Here is a 15,852-nt window from a genome sequence, read left to right as displayed (position 1 = left end):
TTCCATAGGTACCTGAAGTCATGTGTGTACACCATTCAATAATTAAACATAATAAAAGTAAATTTAAAATATTAAACATTAAAAAGAATAATATTAATTTGGCACTCTCTATGTTCCCAAGTACTGCCATGGTTTCTTGCATGTCAACTCATTTAATGCTTCCAAATGAAACTGAGACATGTTGTAGATGAGATATAGAGAGATTAAGAACCCTCTCTAAAGCTATGTAACCAGAAAGGTCTGAACTCTAAAGTCCCCTGTTCATTTAGCAGCTGTATGTCTGTCATAGTTCTGTGGCAAGCAAGGTGTGCAGCATTAGGTAAGCCAGGATTTGCAGTGGAATTCTGAATGAGTTTAAACAAATAAACAATAGTTTCAGAACATATAGTTTGAGTTGGGAAGTATCTAGCCACCCATGTGGATATTTTAAGGAATTTGAGAGCCTCCCTGTCCTAAAGGTCATTTTATTTGTGAGAAGATGTCAGCATGTATTAAGACTGTGAGTTAAGGATGATGGTCCTTCCAGAACAGTGCTTTAGCTTCCCCTTGCATTGTGTCATCATCATCATACCAGGTCCTTGGTGCCCAAGGAGAGGAGATAGAAGAAAGGAGTGTTTCTGTGGACAAAGGGACAAACAATCCTGTGGGCAAACCATGATGAGGGTAGTGAGGAATGGCTTGGGTGATGCTCATGAAACAAAATTGGAAGTATTAGTGTCAGATTTTAAATTTGCAAAACTCAAAACTGACTTTCGCTTTGTCGCCAAGGACCTTTTCCAGTTAAAGAGAAAGGAATTTTTTACAGTGAAATAATTGAATAATTGATAGTATTTTCAACCCGTAAAGTAGAGAGAGGAACTTAAGAAAATGCTTTTAGGAATTAAATTAGTTTTTTTCCTGTCTGCTTGTATTTGCGACATAAACCTTTGTCTTCTATGGACTGTATCTGATAAGATGAGGGTGTGTGTGGACCAGTTAGGCCTGATGTTCTAGCATTTACAAGGAACGCTGAAGCAGAGGCAGAATGTCTGCATATCTTCCTCAGCATGTGTCTTTATGTATCATATTGCAAATATTTATTTTGGCAAGAATATTCCCATCTCTTTCTTGGTCTTAAAATAAACACATACACAAATAGATCACCTTCAACTGAAATCAAAAGTAAATAGCAAAGTGGAAAAATATGTCACATTTGTAAGAGGGGAGTTAGTTATATCTTTAATACATAATAACTTCTACACATTAACAAGAAAAATTATAATATACTGTTACAACCAGGGAAATGAGCTGTAGCCATATTTGAAATGTCACATTTTACTAATAATCTAAGATATATAAACTTATATATATTATCACTTACCTATCAATTATCAAAATTTGTTGCAAGAAGAGGCTGGTTGTCCTTCCTGGCCACCCGGCTAGCTTAGCCCTGAAATAACTACACAGAAACTGTATTCATTAAAACACTGCTTGGCCCATTGGCTCTAGTTTCTTATTAGTTGGCTAATTCTTACATCTTAATTTAACCCATTTCTATTAATCTATGTCTCGCGACGTGACTGTGGCTTACCAGCAAGATGTCCATCTCAGGCAGAAGATCCATGGCGTCTTTCACTCTGCCCTTTTTCACAGCATTCAGTTCTGTCTTCTCCGCCTACCTAAGTTCTGCCCTATCAGGCCCAAAGCAGTTTCTTTATTAACCAATGAAAGCAACACATGAACAGAAGAACCTCCTACACCAAAAATGGTCTCTCACCCCAATAACATACATGTGAGGTTGCTAATACACATTTGATAAGACTATAATTTGGTGTTGTCTTTCTGGAAAACAGTTTAATATGATCTTCAAAATGTATGTATCATTTGGCCCAGTTCCCTCCTCCAGGGAATAAATGCTATATTTAAAGTTTATTCTATTAAGTAATGTGTCGCCACATTGTTTGCCTGTTTATTTTGTTTATTGAAGTGAGATTCACATCACATAAAACTGACTCTTTTAAAGTGAACAGTTCAGTGGCATTAAATACTCTTGCAATGCTGTAAACCATGGCCTCTAGCTTCAGAATTTTTGTTTTTTGAGACCGGGTCACTCTACATAGTCCTGGCTGTCCTGGAACTCACTATCTAAAGCAGCCTGGCCCCCATCTAATAGAGATCCTCCTGCCTCCGCCTGTCCAGTGCTGGGATTAAAGGCGTGCACTGCCATATCTGGCCTTCCAAAGTTTGTACTGGGGCAAAGGAGCCCTGTAGTCATTAAGCAGTCACCCGACTGCTACTCGTGTGCATCTGTTTAGTCTGACGGGGTTTTTACATTTTCCTTTATTCTCATCCAAAAGATGTGCTCTGTATTTGTACTAGCCAACACCTTTGTGCTCAAGACGCACACAGCAGCACCAGCTGAAAGAAGGGACGGAACAGGCACAGGGCAAGGGCACCTTCGACTGGAGTGTCATCAGTGTCCGTGGCGTTCCCCGCTCACACCCACTCTTTCTTTTCTCTTCTCACTCACAGTTCTGGGTCTGTTTTTAGTTTCTGTGCTTTTGTTTTGTTCTCAGACCAGCTCTCCAGGCACAGGAGAGATGATCTCTGGCTTCCTCAGCCTGACACAGCTCTAGAGCTAGTGAGTCAGGAGAAGAATCCAGCCCCTCCTCAGGGATCCACCCAGTTCCCAAGAACCTCTCTGATTGGCCTTACTTGGGTCACTTTCTATTTCTGGGCCAGTTACTGGGTGAGGGAACTGGGGTGTTCTAAAGAGTTAGGTTGGTCATTTGCTCTGTTCCTGGAGATGGAACCTCAGCTCTAGCCCCTTTATACGCTCATGCGCAAGACGGTGCTGGCAGTGCCCCTGTTTGATGCCTGTTTCACTATAAAGTTCACTAACTTTTGTCCCAAATCACTGATGAGAAATCCTTCGTTGATATCCTGTAAATTCTACTTAAGATTGTAGAAGTTATATTTAAGGAGTAATTTGAGGGAAGTAAGACACTGTCTTTTGAAGAAATAGATTTGAGCACTCCAAGTCTGTCTAGAATAGAGAATCTCCATTGGTTTTTAAGTTATTCCGTAGAGTGAGTGACTGATATTCACAAACCAAGGCCCAGCTCTCATAGGATTCTTGTTCTACTGAGACAGACTGTATGTGAGTAACATTATAATGTAATTTCAAGTATTGCTAATAGGAAATTGGATCTTGGTAGTGTGCATACCTGTCTAGATATTGGGGTCAGAAGAGACTTTCTAGAGTGTTTGACAACGGCCTGAGTTGAGAAGGTCTCACTTATCATTATTTTCGGGAACAGTATTCCAAGCAGAGGAAACAGTAAGGGCAAAGGGTTTGAATTGTAACTGTCTTGGAACTGCACCACAGTCCCTAGAGTTAAAGTAGAAAAAAAAAATGGAGAGAAGAGCAGGGGTAAGGCCAGGTGGGGGAAGATAGATAGGAACCCCAGGGGGCAAAGGACAGGTCAGGAATTGCTGTGGTTCCTGTTTGGGAAGTAGACCTGCTGGAGTAACTTACCAGACTTCGGCTGTCTGACCACAAGCTTTCTTCGGCTTATCTATTAGTTACTTTTCTGTTGCTGTGATGAAACACCATGGCCATGGGAACTTAGAGAAGGAAGAAGTGTTTATTTCCAGAGGGATGAGAGTCCGTGACCATCATGGCAGGGAAGTGTAGCAGCGGGCGGCCATGACAACTGGAGCTGGAGGTGAGAGCTGAAGGTTCATATCTTGAACCACAAACAGAAAGCAGGGGCTGAACTGGGAATGGCTTCGCACCCCCGGTGATGAACTTTTTCCAGGACAAAAAGGACAAACTTCCTAAGCTTCCCCAAACAGGGGTTAGCAACTGGGGGACCAAATATTCAAATGCCTGAGAATATGAGCTGGGGGGAATCTCATTTAAACCACCACTGTTTACTTCATGAACAGTCAAATGCTTTGTCCTGAGCTAGGCAGTGGCTAGAGACAAAAGAGAAGAGAGAAAGAAATGGTGTTAGACAAGTGAGTGGTGTAAAGTTGTAGCATACATACTTGTGGAGGAGGTTTGTGTCCTTCCTTACTCTTCAGTGACCAATGATGAGGTTGCAGGCCAGGAAACCAGGAACACTGTGGCCCATGGCACAGGAAAGCTAGAAGTAAGTGGGCTGAACTGGTAATCCAGCAATAGACAAAGGAGAGGCATACTAGTAAGACTGTAGACGGGGATGAAAAGGGGACAGGCCAGTAGCTGTCCCAGGAAGACTGAGCCCAGGAAAACGTGTATGGGTCAGGACAGTAATGATACAGCTATATAAATGATGCTAAAGGCATCAGACACTGCAGGGAGGCTCATTACAGGTGTGCAGCCAATTTTGAACTCATGTTTTCTGTATTTTGAGTGTTTCTTAATAAAATGACCTGAGAGAAATTGGATCTCTGCCTTATTATTAATTGTATTATAACCCAGTGTCACCGAGCCTTGCGTTTTTCTCAGATGTGTGACTGTGGTTAAGACAGAGCTTAAAGGAGACAGGCACACAAGTTCCTGCATCCTAAGCTTGCTGACCACTGAAACCATGATGTGTGTTTTCTTCTGTCCACTTTTGTATGTGTTGTAGTTACTGTTTTATTGCTGTGAAGAGACAACATGACTAAAGCAACTTATAAAAGCATTTAATTGGGGACTTGCTTACAGTTTCAGAGGGTAAGTCCATGACCATCCTGGCAGGGGCATGGCCGAAGACAGGCAGGCATGGCACAGGAGGAGAAGCTAAGAACTTACTTCTTGTCTGCAAGTTGGAGGCAGACAGACTGGGGCTGTTGTAGACTTTTGAAACCTCAAAACCCATCTGTAGTGACATACATACCTCCTTCAACAAGGCTACACTTACTCCTTCCCTAAATAATTCCACCAGCTAGGGACCAGGCATTCAAGTGATGGAGTCTGTGGAGGTCATTCCCATTCAAACCACCACAAGTATACTTTCCGCAGCTGCGGTTGCTTAAGCTCCTGTGATCCTCCAGAGAAAATGTTAGTCCACCCCAGCAAATCCATAAATGCTTGCCTCCCTCTACAGAGAGCAGCTTAGCGGTCAGTGCCTACTCCTCTGCTTGAGGGCTGAAGTCCTGTCTAAAGCCATGCCTCTGTCCCGCATGCTTGCCCAAGTCTACTGTTGCTGTCTCCAGGTCAGAGATCCCACCCACCACCTGTAGCATGGTGATTCAAAATCAGATGGCAGGAGGAGGTTAGTAGCTGGAAGAGGATCTTGTGGTGGATTTACAGAGCTGTCATTTCTGAGCAAGGACCATCTCATTAGCACTTTATAGTCAGTGTTCTGGCAGAATAAGAGGTTGACTCATATGGTCTAAGGCTACCAGGTCTTGAAAATGAAGAGTGCTGTGATTGGAAATTTCATCACCTTATTTTGCATCCTAAGGTGTTCCATGTTTGCTTATTTCCACTTAGTGCAAACTTGAGAATGACATAAGCAGTCTCTTGCTGCCCAGTTCTGTTTTCTATTCTTTCCACTGAATTACAGACACACAATCTTTACTAAACAATGAATCTCCTTTTAGCAATTAGGTCATTACCAAGCGTTCAGTGCAAGGTGTGTGCTGTTCCAAAAGTGTACTGCATATGATGAACGGGGAATTTATATAATTTGCTGCTTTTAGAATTGGCAAAGATATTATTTTATGTATTATTTTGTTAAATTTCCTTTGAAGTTGAAAAGTTGTGTTTTTCAAGTTTAGAGAATAATGTGGACATTGTCTTGACTGCATAGTTGCTAATTTCTTTTATAGTATTCCAGCTTTGAAAAAATTTCTTTACTAAAGATTGGGAAGCACTTTTTCTTTTATTGGGGGGTACTTACGTATTTTATATGCCTATTATGAGAATTTAAATATGAGTGAGCTTGAGTGTATAAAATCTTTGAAAATTCTGTAGTCCCTTATCCATTGCTGGTATTTGTGTAAGCTTGCAGTCTTATTTGTGCATGTTCTCCCTCTATCGCTTGCTCTCAGGTTTGGTCGTGATTGCGCAGGGGGGAGAGAGAGGGGGGGGATTTTATATGAGTTAGCATTATATCTAGTCCAGGACGGGAAGGCTACATCATCCTTATGTGGCTGTCTTGTGCTCTACTGAGTGAACCGCCCTCCCTGACCCTTCTTCCTACAGCAGTAAAGACTGTACCTGCCTCCTGCCGTTGCTCGAGGGTTAATTGAGTCACCCTATGCAGAGCTGTTTTGCAGGCTATTATTATATTATTAATAATAGTTATTTGACACAAGCATTATTTGATGGCCTTCCCCGCCTTCTTCACCACTTTTTTGTTTTCTTAGCTGTTGAGTGTGGCGGGAAAGAGGTAACCATTTAGATTTTACTTTACCTATCTTATTTCTGTCTCTAACAAATATCAAACATACATCCCCCTGTGATATAAGCTGGCCCCAGTCCAGATTAGGACAAGAATGTGCAAGTATAATTGCCTTTAAAATGTCTGATGAGATTTATGTGAGCTTTTCTTTGTTTGTTTTGTTTGTTTCTTTTCTTTCTTGTTTTTTTGAGACAGGTTTTCTCTCTGTAACCCTGACTGTCCTGGAACTTGCTCCACAGAGCAGACTGGCCTCAAAGTTAGAGACCCACCTGCCTCTAAAGGCATGAGCCACTACTACCTGGCTTCTGGGAGCTTTTCAATTGGTATTAGTATTTATTTTGTATTTTATTTCAGCTGTCTGTGTAGAGGGATGCTTTTGGCTGTAACTAAGAGAAAATTAATAGAAATGGATAAAAGGAATTTTCCCTTCCTATATAAAGAGGTCCTCAGGCAGGGCAAGCCGGAGTGAGGAAGTCCAGTGTTGACAGTCCAGGCTTCCAGCCTTTCTCCTGTGTCATCCTCACTGAGTCTCGGTGTCAGAATACCCAGAGCTACCCAGATGGACCGAGAGCCAGAGGCAGAAAAAGGCTGCTCATTATGTCCCTTGAAGAACAAGTATTTTCCCAGTACCTCTCTCTGAGACTTCTGTTTAAATGGATCGGCACTGTGTCAAAGGCTCGGGTCCATGGTAGTCACCGGCAAGGGTTGTCTTGTCTTCACAGTAGGCTCAGTTGTGTCAGGTCCACTCCTATGGGCGTGGTGTAGGCCAGCCTTCCCAGTGGGTACAATTCTCTGAAGGATAATCCCTGAGTACACTCTGTTAGGAAGAGTGAGGGGCTGTTTGTGGGGGTGAGTGGGTGAGGTGAGGGAGAGGACCAACAGTGTCTGCTCCAGGCAGCTCTTAAGATTGTAGCCGGAAGTACTGTGGAACCCTTATGGAAACTAGTTGCCGTTTATGACAAGTTTTTGAATACATACACATGTACACACATACATACACACATGCATACATATGGGGGAATTTAAAACATTTAAATAGTGTAATTAGTATGTAACTAGGGTAACAGTAAAATATGACTCTAATGTATGTAAGAAACAGAAGTATCAAAGAAGCCAAACGAATTTTTTTCTTCTGCAAATAAGATTATGTATTGTGTAGTAGTCCCAAAGGGTCTCCATTCTTTCTGAGGCCAAGGCTAGTGAAACTCGGGCACAGGGTACATATGTATTTTCTCTTGGCCTTGAGAACACTGAATATTGGCCATTGTATTAACAGTGATAATCTCCTTAGAGCAGGACAGCAAAAGGATGGTTAGACTAGGTGCCTTCATTTCGTGGGTGGTCTAAAGTGCTTGTTTTGTTATTAAGCATTATAAATCACATGTATGCTGGACTTTTTTTCATATGCATTGATTTTTGTTTTGTTTATTGTTTGTGTGTGTGTATGTGTGTGTGCTTGCAGGTGCCCACAAAGTCCAGAAGAGGGTGTCATATCCCAGAGAGCTAGAGTTATAGGAGGTTGTAGGCCACCAATGTAGGTGCTGGGAGCCTAACTCTGGTTCTTTGCAAGGGTAACAAGTTCTTTTAACCTCTGAGACTTCTCTCCATCCCTAGTATAAACATTAAAAAAAAAAAAAACTTTTGTACCTAGCACATGGCTTGGTTTTGGATAAATGCATTCAGCTGAACCAGGGATGAAACAGATTAGGATTTATGAAGGAAGAACAAAGGATGGAAGGGCTGAGGGACAATGAAAGGTTCCTAAAAAGATGAGGATGGTGAGGTGGCTGAGAGATGGCTCAGTGGATAAAGGCACCCACTGCCAAGCTCCGTAACCTAGGTTTGGTCCCTCGGGCCCACATGAACTAAGGAGAGAACCAACTCCTGCAAGTTGTCCTCTGACTTCCATTTAGACGCTACTACATGTAAATGCCACTCCCAATAAATAAAAGTGTGATTTTTTTAAAAAAAGGATGGCTGTGGAAACTAAGTTGGGAATGTGAGGAAATGAGGACTTGAGTACAACATGGATCGTAACAAGATGATAGATTCAAGATTTGATCCATGGACCCAGTAGGGTTGAAGAGTTTACGGGATCAGGGTTCAGGAGTGGGCAGGAAAGATAAAAGATGGCAGGGAATGGGAGAATGAATCACTTGAAGCCAAGGCTTAGGAGGCGTGTAGTAATCACCAGGTCGAGGCTCCTGTGGGTGTGGGTGGTAGAGGTGGAGTGCCTGACTTCATTAGGGATGAGGAAGCCAGGCATCATCCTGTAAATGTTGAAATCACCGATAATGGAGACAGGAGCCGGGCCCGACAGTTTCTGGAGAGTGTACTGGGGTGGAAGGGACAGTGCGCCACTCCAGCTGGGCTTGGGGTGGACACTGGTCTATGGTGTGATGAGCAGCAAAGGAGCTCTTTGTCTATGTGAGGAAGGAAGGACCAGAATGGCCTGGAAATGGTGGTGTGTGTGTTATGTTAGAGTTTCAGGGTGTGTGTTTGCAGGGTGAGGGAGCAGCGAAGTGCCACACTTCATCGAGGCCAAGTATCATGTGAGTGTAGGAGGAAGGCGAAAACCTCACCTGGTGGCTGTGAGGGACATATTCTTAGGGGATGCCAGGCTTCAGGCAGAGCTGAGGGTCTGAGCTCTACTAGAAATGTGGTAGACTCGAGATTTGTTGAGTTGTACTGGCTGTAGCAGGTGGGTGCACTGTGTTAGAGACCTGGGATGAGACTGGGAGTATCCAGAGTGGTGTGGTGTTGGTATCTAAGATGAGGGGCATGTGAGAAGCCTGAGGTTCTCAAGAGATGAATACAAACGAGGAAGCCTAATGTACACCTCGGGAGTGCTCCTAGACCGCTGCCTCTGACTGCAGCCTTAAGGTTTCTTAGGCAGTTTATTGTTGTCACCTAAGGGAGAGGGAGCCTGTGTCTTGCAAAGAACAAGGAGGGACTTCTGCTCCGGTGGGTGGAGGGGATTAAGAGAGGAGCCAAAATTGTTTTGAATATATTATTAGTTAATATCTGAATGATTTTGGGGATGTAATTGCATATCAAAACTGTCTAGTGCCTATAATTGGGTGAGGTTGGAAGTATTGTACTACTTGAGAGTTTTACAGAAATATGAAGTCCCATGTGTTACAAAGCATACTTTTGAAACAGACTTTGGTCTTCTGATTCTTAAAGCTTCATAGAAATCGTATTTGTGTCTTAGACTAAAAAAAGATATGCAGAGAAAGAGATGAGAAACAGTAGGGAGAACTAAGATGCAGTTAAGAGATGGGGTTTATTTTTGATTGGATTTTGATGCCAGCAACTGAAGAACTGCTGTTGTTAGCATTTGGATTTGTGGGACACAACCCAGAATAAAAATGAGAGTTAGGGTCAGATTTGGGCTACCTTGTATGTTGAACTCAAGGCTGAATTTGTGGAAGGTGTGGGCTCACTAACAATGTTAAATGTTGTTTTTCTTTTTGAAATTCCTGGTAACTGTTGTAATCAGAACTTAGGTTGTGTGATCCTTGTGTTTTATTTACTTTGAGAGATAAAGGGAATTGATAGCTTGGAGGAGGCACTTTGTTTTATTTTTGGAACAGGGTCCCACTCTGCAGCCTTGACTGGCCTGGAACTTGCTCTGTAGACCAGGCTGGCCTCAAATTCACAGAGATCCACCTGCCTCTGCCTCCTCCTTTGTTTTGGGATCAAAGGCATGTGAACCACTCCTGGTGCATATTTTAATTTTTTAAAAGTGAGATTTTGGTTGCATTAACTCATATTTGTGCCAAGATTGTGGGTATGGTTCTCGGGTTAAAGTGTTTGCTGTGCAATTTGTGAGGGGTCTGCAGAGCTCACATAAAGTTGGGTGTAGTGTTTATGTATAATTCCAGACCTTTTAAGGTGAGATTGGAGGCAGAGAGAAGACAGTCCCAGGAAGCTTACAGGCCAGCTCTTCTGGGGTAGGCATCAGTGAACATCCAAGATATCCTGTCTCAAACAAATTGGAAGGCAAGGGCTGACAGTTGAGGCTATCCTCCGACCTGCAGTCGTGACTGTTGCATGCAGCAGGTATAAATGTCTTTCAGTAAATAAGTGGTGATAGTTCGTCATCCTAATTATTAAGCAATTTAGTTACTAAAAGTACAAGAGAAATTGATATCAATTCATTTAAAAAAATCCTATAGTAGCAAGCTTAGAAGCTTTCCTGTTGAACATCTTTTTAACCAGATATCTTTCTAATATAGCAGATGGTGTATAGATATGAGCTAATTTTATAAAATGAGTATTGACAATAGTTTAAGGGATGGACACATATATGCTTATGGTGCCATTATTTTGAAAATTAGAAGTTAATTTTAAAAATTAATAGAAATTAATAGCTGTAGAGTAGGTATCATTGCTTGTTGTCCTGTTTTATTAATTTATTTTGTGTTTAGATGAGATTGAGCATGTTTGAGATGGTATGGCTGTGGACTTATTTTGTATTTAGGATAGAAGCCCTCATCTTTCTTCATAGTTAGGAATCTTTTGGACCACTATTATAAGAAGTTTTGCTCTGATTTTTAAAAATAAATCACTTTCTGGTTCACTGTGGCCTTCAGTAATGCTTTTGTCTCATCCATAGAAGGGGATTAAATTATCAAGTCTCTCTGAATATTTAAGTTCTGCTGACTAATAATCTATTCAGTGAGTATTTATTTAATGCCTATTCTAAACTCTCTCTGGAGCAGGATGCACACATGAAACCAGAAGGTGGGGAGCCAGGCTGGAGTCCCTTCCTGCTAACACACTTGGGGAGATAAACAGAGCTAAGATAAAGGGCTATGCCACCTTTTCTCAGTCCCTCCTGTATGGGGTACTCCCACCAGAGCCTCAGCCACATTGGTTTGAGGCCTTGATCACTCTAGGCTCAGAGTCGAAATCTGACTTGCTTTCCATTGCATAAATTTGTATTTCCACACACATAAGGGTTTTGTGTTTGTGCATAGGCAGTACAGGAAACATAGACTCTTTAGCTTATATTCTTGGCTTTCTGAGACAAAGTCTCAGTTTGTATCCTAGACTGGAATTCGCCGTATATTTCAGACTGTCCTTAAACTGTGGCAGTCCTCTTGCCTCATCTTCTTGAATACTGTATAGGTAACATTTTAAGAGTCTTCATATATATATAAAGTCAATTTTCAGAAATGGGTTTCTTTTATAATAATGATAACAACTTAAATGTGTTTGTTGATTGGCCGTGGAAATGCAGTCATTCCTTGGACGCCTTCTGTTCTCGGACAGTAAAGCTGCTGAATCTGGAGAGCTTCCTGGTACGGTTGGCTTCCTCTCCTAGATAAGCTCCTGTTGTTTACCTGCGACAGCATTTTACAGCACTTGACTGCGCTCACGGGAGGTGCTCAGATGAACCACTTGATGTCACATGGAGTCCTTTCCTGACTCAGGCTAGGAGGGTCACTGTTGATAGAAAGTTTGTGTCAAGGTGCAGGCTGTGCTATCTGACTGCATTTTCCCTACTCTTTTTTTTAACTGGAGGTGACAGTGTGTTGTCCTTGGGGCATCTGCTGTAGTTCGCTCACTCGCTGGCCCTCCCATCAGTGAGGTTGTTTGCACCCACTTTCTTCTTCTGCACTACTGTTTCCACAGTGTTTCAAAACAACCCGTTCTGACCTCAGCAGCTCCCAGGAGCCTAACCTCAACAAGCATCTATTTTTCACTCTCCTGATGTTGGGTCTGTACTGCCTAGGGCGGTTCTGCTTCTGACTGCAGATTGTCTGGATTTGGCTCTAGCCTCTTGGGTTGGGTCCAAATGTGCTGCTGTGTTTTCTCAGTTCTCTTCAATCACTGACTACCTCAGACTTTCCCAGCCAGTACTGTTCTGTAAGCACCACTTACTGAAGCAGGCCAGGAGATCAGCAGGGAGTCACTGTGAGTGGGCACAATTTATAGGTGTGTCTAGGGGGAACAAATAGTACATGGCATCTTTACATAATGAAGAAAAGAGGGTACCTACCTCAGCAATTACTTAAATCATATCAGCCTCTAAGGCTAATATTGGCCAATAAAACTAATCGTACTACTGACAAAATTTTAACCTTGTGTCTCCCTAGTTTATTGTACATTATTTTCCTTGTTCTCCATCTCCCCCACCCTTTTCTCACTCTTTCTCTCTGTGCATGTGATGTATTTGTATGTGGACCTGTGTGTAGATATTCCCTCTGTGCGTGCCCAGAGGTTGACATTTGATGTCATTTTCTTGAGACAAGGCTCACTCACTTCCACTGGAGCTTCCTGTTGCAGCTAGGCTGGCTAGCCAGCAAGCCCCCAGATCTGACTAACTCCACCCAAAAGTGCTAGGATTATAGGTGTGTGCCGCATCTGGCTTTCACATAGATGCTGGGGATCTGAACTCAGTTCTTAGGATTGCTCGGCAAGCACTTGCTCCCCTCCCTAACCTCCAGTTTCCTTGTTCTTACCAAGTGTTTCTAAATGATTGTTTTGGTAAGTCACCTTGAATTCTTCACTTGTCCTTTTTCACTGCCACAAGCCTATGATTTTGATCATCTGGCCTTCAGTACCTTATTCAGGTGATTGGACTAAATAGAAAATGTACACAAATACGTGTCCGGAACCAGGTGGCTCTTCGCTCTAGGATGTGGGTAAAGGAGGTCTGAAGGTACTCTATCATAGAGGATCTGGGCTTGAGCTTCCTTCTTTTCTTTTGAGTCAGCTGGGACTCCTGAATGGGCTACAGACTCCCCTTCATTTGGTTCTATAGGGATCTGCTGAAACAAGTTCTCATGAAGCTATATTTGACCCTTCTAACTAAAGAGCAATAGAATTGCCATTGAAAAGGATCATGTGTAAAAGGAGATGGAGGGAGAATTGGCCTGACTTCATGGGTATGCTTGTTGGCAGTATTTACTGTTGTGTTGGGATTAAGTAGTATTTAATATGGGATGGTCTTGTTAAGTATATGAATTTCTGAGTCATTGAATTTGATGGCTTCATACATAGGTGAGGTTGTGTTATTTTCTTCCTGGTGAGAGAGCTTTGCCAGGAGCGAAGTAATTATACAAAACAGGTAACATTTATGTGATGCCAACTGACATTCTACAAGCATTCTGCATATGTTTATTTTCTCTTCACTGTAGGTAGCCCTGCAGATTAGGGACCACTGTTCGTCCTGTTTTTCAGATGAAATTGAGGAGCAATTTATCTCATTTGTCTCAGACCTTGTAGCGCTTGCAGTCAGACGTAGTCTGCTCCAAAGGTTTTGCCGTTAGTCTTTGCTGTCGACTTCCAGCTGGAAGGGGAGAAAAGGCTGTCAGTATAAGGAGTGCAAAGTTTGATGTGATATACAGATTAGCTTTGAGAGAAAATGGGAAAGTAATGCAGTTTACCGGCTGCTGATGGTGAAGGAGTAATTAATGGTTACTTAAAAAATTTAGAACAGACCTCAAGCTCTGTAGGGATGGATGTCTGGCATTCTCTTCCCTGTGGTGTTTTTGGACGTAGTTGGCAGAGTTGTCTGATGGTAATAAGACAGCTTCTAGCTTCTTCATCAGACACAGGATGAGCGGAGTGAGGCCTCCGACCTGGCTCTGTCCTCACCTGTCCCTGAAGCTGTGAACTGTCATGCTGGTCCCCATTCTTGCTGACTATTGCTCACTCTGCTCTGCCTGCTCACTTTGAGCACTTCCTGTTCTTTTACCTGTGGTTTTTCTGCACATCTTCAGGGATCATTTATTTCCTCTAAATTCCTGACCTGCCTTCTAGTTTTGATTTGAAGTCAGAAACTCAGGTAGGAATTCCACCCAGGCCCGAACTTCCTAACTTTCTTGTTGTTTTGGACAGGTCAAAGGAGATCATTTAAAGGTGATCCCCACACTGCTCCATCTCCTTCACAGAGTTGTAATGAGGGTAGAGTAGAATAACTCATAATGATCTCATGTAACGTGAAAAGCAGACCGTAACTATATGCATTATTAATATCCCAAACTTGCCTGTGTGGGGTTGTCTACTTGCTGTGGTGCCCTGGCTGTTGTTGGTTATGTTCACCTGTTCATTCTGTTGGCTTTGACTCTTACTCTCTTTGAATTTCTGAGCACTTGACTTAAGAGTGCTAGTTGGCAGTGATAGGGTACAATAAGTGAATGAATTACGCAAAAAAGCCTGTCTAAAGAAAGTTTGTGGTTATAGGGGTTCCCCCCCACAGCAAACCCATCCTTTATATCTCTTCTTAAAATTTGTTTTGCTAAAATTATTTTCTTTTAACCTTTTTTTTCAGGGTGCTAAATTCCAGTGCTTTTTGCAAGACCTATCTTTACTCTGTATTCTCTGGATCTTGGATTAGATGTAGATGTGCAAAACATCTGGTAATCAGACTTCGTCCATTCACTTAACAAATGGGTAGTCCAGGTCATTTCTTGAGGCAGAAGGGGCATCAGTGAACCATGCAGGTGGAATTCCTGCCTGCATGCAGTTTCCGTTCTTGTGAAGGTGTCAAATGATACAGATGTATCAGGGTAAGTTGGAATTTTGGCTCATTTTAGTGCTGTCTTTGATGAGGACTCCCAAGACAGTGAGGAGTCCTGAGCTGGTGTAAATAAACTGAACGTGTAGTAACACTATGCTTGTAGTAGTGCTATGCTTGGCTTACTGTGCTCTGGATGACCTTGAAGTATCTACTTGTCCTGCCAAAGAGAGCTTTAATCTCTTATCAATAAGAAGGACTCTGGGTGATTAAGGAAGGTGACTGCTACCAGGCCGTTGGCTTTAGGAAAGCATTGTGGTCTATATGGAAGCCCTTCAGTTCTTGTGGCCTGTTTTTGTTCTGGTTGCTGGTATTTTGAATGTCTTGAAGGGACCAGGGGCCAAGAGATCGGGTGGGAGATTTGCTGACCAGCCAGTAACCTGTCTGGGCTGTACTGATGCTTCTGTACCTGTACCTCCCGGCTAAGGGAATGCTTTGTTTCCCTGTGGCTTCCTGAGCCTGAAGCTCTTTAACTGCAAGGAAGAAGGCAAGAGATTGGATGAAAAGTATAAAGTGATACTTGGGACATTTGTGGATTTCTTTGAGGTATTAATGAACGATCCCATTTCTGAAGGATGAGGCCAAGCTAGTTATAGGATGGATGATCTGGGAGTCACGCCAGTATCCCTAGGGGATCTAAGTGGAAAAAGTTTGGAAACTTTGAGGAGTGTAAAGACATCCCAGAGGGTAGAGTGTAGGGCTTGAGGGGGACAGTCATGTGCAGTGGAGGTGCAGACAGGCTGGCAGTGGGTGGTGTGGTTTAGCTGACAGTGAGAAGTGACTGGGCCACCTCTTCTTAATTCTCTGGCAGAAAGGGCATTTAGTGCCAGGCTTGCCAGTGGTTTGAGCTGCAGTTAAAACATACACAGTCCTTCCTGGCAGTCTGTCTGCACCTCCACTGTGACTTCCACCCTGTTCTTCTCCCGTTCTGGGAGGCGTCCTACTGCTTCATTCCTCGGG

The 15,852-nt window shown here is 42.7% G+C and overlaps 1 protein-coding gene across 7 annotated transcripts in view; it reads left to right on the top strand.

Annotated features, from left to right (window-relative positions):
• Nucleotides 1-15,852, top strand: part of Ralgapa2 (Ral GTPase activating protein catalytic subunit alpha 2) — a 257,852-nt gene that overhangs the window by 9,630 nt on the left and 232,370 nt on the right. The window lies entirely within an intron of this gene.

The sequence above is a fragment of the Microtus pennsylvanicus genome, chromosome 2 (genome assembly GCF_037038515.1).
Source record: "Microtus pennsylvanicus isolate mMicPen1 chromosome 2, mMicPen1.hap1, whole genome shotgun sequence".
Taxonomy (NCBI): Eukaryota; Metazoa; Chordata; class Mammalia; order Rodentia; family Cricetidae; genus Microtus; species Microtus pennsylvanicus.
The sequence above is the reverse complement of the archived record's forward strand: the minus strand, read 5'-3'. Positions and strand labels throughout refer to the sequence as shown.